This window comes from Lethenteron reissneri, chromosome 48, assembly GCF_015708825.2.
Source record: "Lethenteron reissneri isolate LAM-NWPU_2019-01 chromosome 48, ASM1570882v1, whole genome shotgun sequence".
NCBI classification, from domain to species: domain Eukaryota; kingdom Metazoa; phylum Chordata; class Hyperoartia; order Petromyzontiformes; family Petromyzontidae; genus Lethenteron; species Lethenteron reissneri.
In genome coordinates this window covers 1,379,446-1,387,850 of record NC_083826.1, presented here as the reverse complement: position 1 = coordinate 1,387,850, position 8,405 = coordinate 1,379,446, and positions in this window count along the sequence as shown.

Here is an 8,405-nt window from a genome sequence, read left to right as displayed (position 1 = left end):
TCGCAGTGAGCAAAAACAAACACACAGAGACAAAGGTGCCCCGTGTAGCCTGCATCGGCCATCGGGGCAAGTGCTGTTATCGTCGACCTACAGAAACCGGAATGGCACCCTTGTTTCGCTCTCCCTCGTGGCGATGTTTTACACGCCGCCCCAGGCACTCATGTGAGGCTGAGTCGACCTAGGGGAGGGCCCAGGACCGGCTCAGATAATCGTCACTGGTGTTGGCCGTGAGCGGTAATCGAACTCAAATCGCCATTTTTGTATTGCAAGGGGCTAACCACTACGCCACCGCTCCCCATAGGACAACAAAGATCCCCCGTGTAGCCTTAACAGACTGTTGGGGCAAGTGCTGTTAGCGAGCAGCACCTATGAAAGCCGGAACGGCACACGAGGGGTGGGTGGGCCAGCCCTACGCCCGACCGCCTTTGTCTCCCCAGTAGCGATGTTTTACACGCCGCGCACCAGGTACTCATTGGAGGCTGAGTAGACCTAGAGGAGGCCCAGGACCGCTTTAGATAATCGTCACTGGTGTTGGCCTTAAGCGGGAATCGAACCCGGGTCGCCAGATTCATACACAGCGCAGCGCGCTAACCACTACGCCACCGCTCCCCAACGCCGTGTATGTCCTCTGTGTCTCCATAGGGCACACATGCGCAACTCTCACACACACACACAAATCTGGTCAAGTCCAAGAATTAATGTGCATATATGTTTAGGCACCCGAGTTTATGCATGGCACGTTCCGCGTGGTGCGGGTCCTTTCATAGCCGCAGACAATCCCTGTCTGTGCTCCAGGGATTGTCTGCTGCACTCGCGCGGGTTATAATGCAGGGGAGAGTCCAGTGTGTTGCCGCTCGAATCGGTCACAGTGCGGTGGGGAGGGGTGCGTGTGTGTGTGTGTGTGTCTGTCTGTCTGTCTGTAGCGGTCAGCGCTACGCTGCGCTCACGGCCAATACCGGTGACGATTATCTGAACCGGTCCCAGGCCTCCCCTAGGTCGACACTGGGGAGACAAAGGCGGTCGGGCGTGGTGCTGGCAAACCCACCCCCTCGTGTGCCGTGCCGGCCTTCATAGACGCTGCTCTCTAACAGCACTTGCCCCTACATTCTGTTAAAGCTATACGGGGGGTCTTTGTCTGTGTGTACGTGTATGTGTGTGTCTGTGTGTGTGTGTCTGTGTGTGTGTGTCTGTATGTGCGTGCGTGTGTGTGCGTGCATGTCTGTATGTGCGTGCGTGTCTGTATGTGTGTGTATGTGTGTCTGTGTGTGTCTGTGTGTGTGTGTGTCTGTGTGTGTGTCTGTGTGTCTGTCTTTGTCTGCGTGTGTGCGCGTGTGTGGGTCGCGGACGTGGTCCTGGCCACCCACCCCCTCGTGTGCCGTGCCGGCCTTCATAGGCGTTGCTGGCTAACAGCACTTGCCCCAACAGTCTGTTCAGACTACACGGGGGATCTTTGATCGCATTGTGTGTGTGTGTGTGCACACGAGTGAGTGTGTGCGTGTGTGTGCCTGTGTGCGTGTGTGTGTGAGGCTGGCTTTGTGTTTTGCGGTAGTGTAGTGGTTAGCGAACTGCGATACAAACCCGGCGACACGAGTTTGATTCCCTTTCACGACCAAAAAACATAACCGCGGCGAATATTTGAACAGGTCCTGGGCCTCCCTTAGGTCGATTCAGCCTGAACAACGGTGTGTAAACATAACCATTGGGGAGACAAAGGCGGCCAGACGTGGTGCTGGCCACCAACCCCCTCGTGTGCCGCTGACATCCCTTTGCCCGAGCAGCCTATTAAAGGCTATACGGGGGATCTTTGTCTTTGCATGTGTACGTGTCAGCAGGGCTCTGTGCAGCATCGCGAGAGGCGAGGAGGTTTGCGTCGCTCAATGGAGGCACGGGGATGGGCCGAGAGGGGAGGGGGGGGCGTTTTTGTCTGCTCACCCACTGAGACAATGTACCACTGGCAGAAGTTGAGAATTATAATAATAATGATTATTATAGTAATATTCATTCCGAGCTGCCAAAAGATTCAAACAAATTATTGGGTCGCACTGCCGCTGCTGCTGCGTTGGCAGTGGCACACAGTCAACAACAACAGCAACAAACAAACCGACAGTTTAACACGTAGGCTTTCGCCACCAATATTATCCATAATAGTGGTGGCGGGTGGTGGCGGGTTTAACGACACATTTGTATTTACGAGATCTAACCCCCCTCCCCCCCCCAAAAAACGTAAAACCACAAGAGGCAACGTTTTGTGCCAAGGCCCCATTTCGCGTCTTGGCACCGCAGCGTGGTCCTCGCCACTGAGCGAGGGCCCCTCTTCGTGTGTGGAACATCTCTGCCAAGAAGTTCACGGTGCACCCATCACGCATCCCACTGCACAAGCCATGGCAGCAGATGCGGGACACCTGACGATGCACGAATGGAAAATGAATCAATTAATGCAAACTCTCCAGTAGCAGTGGTGTGGCGACTGCGGTCATCCAGAACAGACCGTCCACCACGTGATCACGACGCGATGCCCCGGGCCACAGAGAGCAAGGAGACATCGCAGCGACACCGCTGCCTCCTGACGCGGTTGTCGGGGCTTGATCTGCTCCTGGACGTGACGTTTTAGTTGTTGCTCTGTATCTACAGCAGCAGCAGCCATACGACAGAAGAAGAAGAAGATTGCCAGTAACGTCGCATTATAGAGGGCGCTTCAAACTAATGTAACGTGAATAGATTAAAAACGTCAGTCTCCATCATCGTCAACACGTTGCCTGGAATCTTCTCCAGGTGGTCTCCAGAGCCCGGAGGCACATCTCTCGTGGTGTTGTTGCGAATTCTCAGGAGCGTTCACATGTTTATGAAGCACCCTGTCCATATCTGATTATTTTATATTTCAAGGCCGCACGAGTGTCACTGACCGAATGCGCGTTTGAGGGCGTTTCAATTTTGTTGCCAAAATTCTCGAAAGAAAGTTTGGCTTGCGGTCAACCAGCTCCGTCTCCAGAGAATCGGCCGCTCACGTTTAATTACTCGGCAGGCAGCGGACGTTTTTCTTTGCTCGCAGCGGCGAGGGCGGGCGGGCGGGGGAGAGTCGAAGTTATCGTAAAGTTGACGCTACTTCCTGACCAACAACAACAACCCGCACGCTTTCCTGGAGGTGACTGACACGGCCTAACGACATGCCGAGATGCTTACGCTGCTGCTGCTGCTGCTGGTGGTCGTGACCACGGCGGGTCTCTGGTGTCATCTTTTTTTTGCCGACTTTATATTTATTTACTTTTGTCTTGAAGGATCCGAGGCCAAACCGGTCTCCATTGTCCTGCGGAAAAAAAACTGACGACAATCATTCCGCTGACGGCAGACCGCATTTTATTTTTATTTTTAACGAAACGAGGACAGATTGCAAATTGTGTGAACGTGTGCGATTGTTCGTATCTCTCTCTGTGTGTGTGTGTCTCTGTCGATCTCTTTACGAGTGTATGGAGAAATGATCGTTGTCATGGCGTTGTCATGCCACTGCTGCTGCTGATCCTGCGGCTGCGTTTGCAGGGGTGCACAAAAGCACAATTAACAACAACAATTAACAACAATTAACAACAACATTTAACAACAACAATTAACAACACTTTGGCCGTAAAAGAGAAATATATATAATAGTTGACGTTTCGCGTAAAGTCCCGTATTCATATGACACGTGCTATAGGGAAGATCCATTGACTGAAACGTCACCGATTAAAGTTGATGTCCTCTCTCAGCCACATTTTGGCAGATGTCTGCAAAGCTTGCGAGTATTTTTCTTTTCACGAATCACAAGTACAGTAATCTCGATTTGCACGTCGCCGTACGCCGCGCGTACACGTGCCGTGTGGTACAATCCCGTGTGGTACAATCCCGTGTGGTACAATCCCGTGTGGTACAATCCCGTGTGGTGCAATCCCGTGTGGCGCAATCCCGTGTGGTACAATCCCGTGTGGTACAATCCCGTGTGGTACAATCCCGTGTGGTACAATCCCGTGAGGTGCAATCCCGTGTGGCGCAATCCCGTGTGGTACAATCCCGTGTGGTACAATCCCGTGTGGTACAATCCCGTGTGGCACAATCCCGTGTGGCGCAATCCCGTGTGGTACAATCCCGTGTGGTACAATCCCGTGTGGTACAATCCCGTGTGGTACAATCCCGTGAGGTGCAATCCCGTGTGGCGCAATCCCGTGTGGTACAATCCCGTGTGGTACAATCCCGTGTGGCACAATCCCGTGAGGTGCAATCCCGTGTGGCGCAATCCCGTGAGGTACAATCCCGTGTGGCGCAATCCCGTGTGGCACAATCCCGTGAGGTACAATCCCGTGAGGTACAATCCCGTGTGGTACAATCCCGTGTGGCACAATCCCGTGAGGTGCAATCCCGTGAGGTGCAATCCCGTGAGGTGCAATCCCGTGAGGTGCAATCCCGTGAGGTGCAATCCCGTGGCCTGTGAAGGAGAATTGTCATCTGTCCCACGTTGCCCATTGCAGACTCCAAGACGCCAGTGAAGTGCTGAACGGCGTTCACGCGCAAATGAACGCGAACAACGCCAGGACAAAGACAAAGGGTCATGTGTCAATAACGTTGCTCTGAAAGGGAAGATTAATATAAAATAGGGAATCCTTTCTTGGATAATGCCCCCCCGCCCCCCTTACAGTAGACCAATGCAGCAGGTCCATTGCCTGAAATGTCGCCTAATGCGTGTCAGCGTTCTTCTGTGGGGCCACGGCGTTGTTGATGAACGCTTTAAGTTGTTCATGTTGTTGTTGTTAGTTGTAGTTAGTGCTTCTACATCACCGCCAACGCAGCAGCAGCATCACCGTAAAAAAAACATCTGTTTAATAGCACGAGAAGAAATGAGACGAAAAACCCAGCTGTTACATCTCTCTTCAATTTTTCCCAAGTGTCATCCCCCGACTCTTTGCGTCTCCGCAGCGCCGATGCATCACCCGGCACTGCTCACTCCGCCCGCGTGCCGTGCAGGAGGAGCAGGAGCAGCAGGAGGAGATGGAGGAGGAGGAGCAGCAGAGGGAGGAGCAGGGGGATGAGGAGGAGCATCAGGAGCAGGAGGGGGATGAGGAGGAGCGCGCCTCGACGGGCCGCGCTTTTGTGGAATTCTGCGCGTGGGGGTGGGGGGGATCGGGGGTCGTGGTCTTCGCAACCGACGCACGCACACAAGGCAAAGATCCCCCGTGTAGCCTGCGACGGAGTGTTGGGGCAAGTGCTGTTCGCGAGCGCCTGTGAAGGCCGGGCGCGGTACACGAGGGCGGTGGGTGGCCACACGGACACACACACACACACTTGGACACACACACACTTGGACACACACACACTTGGACACACACACACTTGGACACACACACACTTGGACACACAAAGACAAAGATCCCCCGTATAGCCTGAACAGACTGTAGGGGCAAGTGCTGTTAGTGAGCACCTATGAAGGCCAGAACGGTACACGAGGGGGTGGGTGGCCAGCACCACGCCCGACCGGCTTTGTCTCCCTAGTGGCGATGTTTACACACCGCACCAGGTACTCATTTAAGGCTGAGTCGACCTAGGGGAGGCCCAGGACCGGTTCAGATAATCGTCACTGGTGTTAGCCGTGAGCGGGAATCGAACCCGGGTCGCCAGGTTCATAGCGCAGCGCGCTAACCGCTACACTATCGCTACACTACCGCTCCCCCCTAACCGCTACACACGGACACGCACATGAACACACACACTTGGCACACGAACACACACACACATAGAACACACACACATACGGACGCACACACACACGCCACTGAAGAACTCCGCAAACAGCGATGAAAAGAGACTTTGTAGGTATGTGCTTGCCCCAAGCCAGCACATCCACCACCACCACCACCCCCCACCCCAGCACCACCTTCTCTCGGGCCTCGTCAATGTACTAAAGATTTGTGAAAATAAATAAATTAATTAAAAAATGAGAAAAGGAGGGAACCGAAAAATAATGGAAAGTGGGGGGAGTCCTCATTTGAATGTCAATGCGAGCCTTCAGCACGGTTAGACAAAGGCGGCGCTCCAACCCCGAAAGCAGTGAAACCCCCTCGCCTTTCTCGCCAGCACAATATAACAACTGTTGAGCTCGGTGGGCTTGCACAGTTGACCGCCTCCATCGGATAACAATGCTCGCCTCGCGCCCCTCTAATCCACACCCTGCCTCCACGCTCGTCCCGGGAGAAGGCAGGAGGAAGCAAGGCTGGGGAGGAAGAGACGGAGAAGAGAATGGGGGTGGTGGTGGTGGTGGTGGGGGGAGGACGATGCACGGATACATTAGAAGCAGTCGCTTTTTTTTAAAGGCATAGATTGTTTTTTTTATTGAACCCGACACCGCGATCGTGACAGAGGGCATATAGACGCGCATGCTGGGTTTAGATATCTGGGATTTAAACACCCTCTGGGCATTTATTTCTCCCCAGAAGTAGTGGATGTTAGGGGTTTATTGTGCCTCAGAAGCCACCTGGCTATCACTAATGATAGCTCGACGGAGTGGCTTGTCGTGTGGACATTCAGAGCAACCAAACACCCGAGACGCGTGATGTTGCTTCTACATGTGGAGGGAAATCCCCGGGGAAACCGGAGAAAAATCCACGCGACCACGGGGATAGAGAGAGAGAGAGAACATGCAATATCCACATATACAGCAGCAGGCGTCAGAGTCGGGATCGAAGCCACAACCTCGTGTACAGCAGGCGAGGGAGTTAACATCTCGGCACCGCGGCGCCCCACCGGGGTGATGATTGCGCTCTCCTCTGTGATTCCCTCTCGAACGAACAGAGAGACGAGTCGGTTCCGCACATACTGGCCCCGTGCACGATCTGATGGCGTTGTGTGATCGACTCCCCATGAATCGTCTCGGGCGACGCTCAACGTTTACTTTTCTCTCTAGATTTGAAGTTTTCGTGACTGCAAGGATTCATATTCTTCGGTTTTTTCGGTAAAGTCACGTAGGTAAAACATTAAAATTAATAAAAGTAAAATAAAATAAAAATCACGACTTTCGGAGGCAACACAAGCCACCTGAAGACGGAAGCTTGTGTTGCCTCCGAAACGTCGTGATTTTTATTTTATTTCACTTTTATTAATTTTAATGTTTTACCTACGTGACTTTACCGAAAAAACCGAAGAATATGTTTACTTTTCTGTTTAATTCCACGGCACGCGCTTCGCACGAACTGCGCACGCGCGGCCGAGGAAGTGGCGAGGGCCGGCGGTGGGGGCTGACGGCTGTCTGCTGCTGCTGCTGCTGCGCGAAACGATGAGGACAGGGGGGAGTGCTGGAGGTGTGGGGTGGTGGGGCGCTTGGATAGGCCACTGAACGACAACGGGCGAGAGAGATCGTCTGGCTCAGCTTGCCAACAAGTGAGATTTCTATACTCTTGGGTTCTTTCGCTAAAGTCACGTAGGTATCATCACCTGATGACGGACGCTTGTGTTGCGCCCGAAACGTCGTGATTTATTGTATTTTATACCTACGTGACTTTACAGAAATAAAATAAGAGTATGGATTCCTGCAGTCACGAAAGCTTCAAAACAAATGAGATGCTAACCTTTCCTGCAATGCCAGGGTGCCTATTTTTATTTCATTTATTTCACCTTCATGTATCCAGGTAAAGAACCCTCAAGGTGAAAACGGCTCTCTTTTTGCGAAGGGGGCTTTGCAAGAAGTCAGCAAAAATAAATCACCACACACACACACAATACGACATAGTACAATACAATACGTTACAATTACAATGGTCAATGAGATTTTCTTCTTATCAGAGCTTTGAAATCAAACGGTGATGCCCTCTTCTTCAGTTGTAACATCGTTTGTAATTCATTCCAGGACCAAGGGGCATGTCAGCAAAGTGATTGTTCCCCAAGTGAGTCCTTGCCCTAGGAACTGTCAAAGACAGCACCGGCTGAGCACGAAGTCTGTCGGATTGTGATCTGACCGAGCGGCGTTTGCCAACAATCCGCGAACCGAGATGCCACAGTTATCCTCGCACGGTGGTGGGAGGGCTCTCTGCACGGAACCTGACCGATGGTCGTATAACGAATGCCGCCCATTGTCTTTGCAATGGATGAAAATCATATGCTGCGTGGGACGCGATGGGACGATGTTCTGAGCATGTCGTCCGTGTGTACGTACGCATGGTGGACTTCTTTAGCACCGTACGTAGGTAGCCAATTGCGCAAATCGTGGGTGCGATTAGCGCGGTTGCCTCTGCAACTTTATTCAGCATGGTAACTCGTGGTTCTTATTCTTGCGCATGATGGCAGCAGCAGCAGCAGCGGCGGCGATGTGTCGCGGGAGCTAAATGTCAATGTCGCTGTGTGCTGTCCCCGCCGAAGAGGGCTTAGGGGAGAGAGAGAGAGAGTTTGTGTAG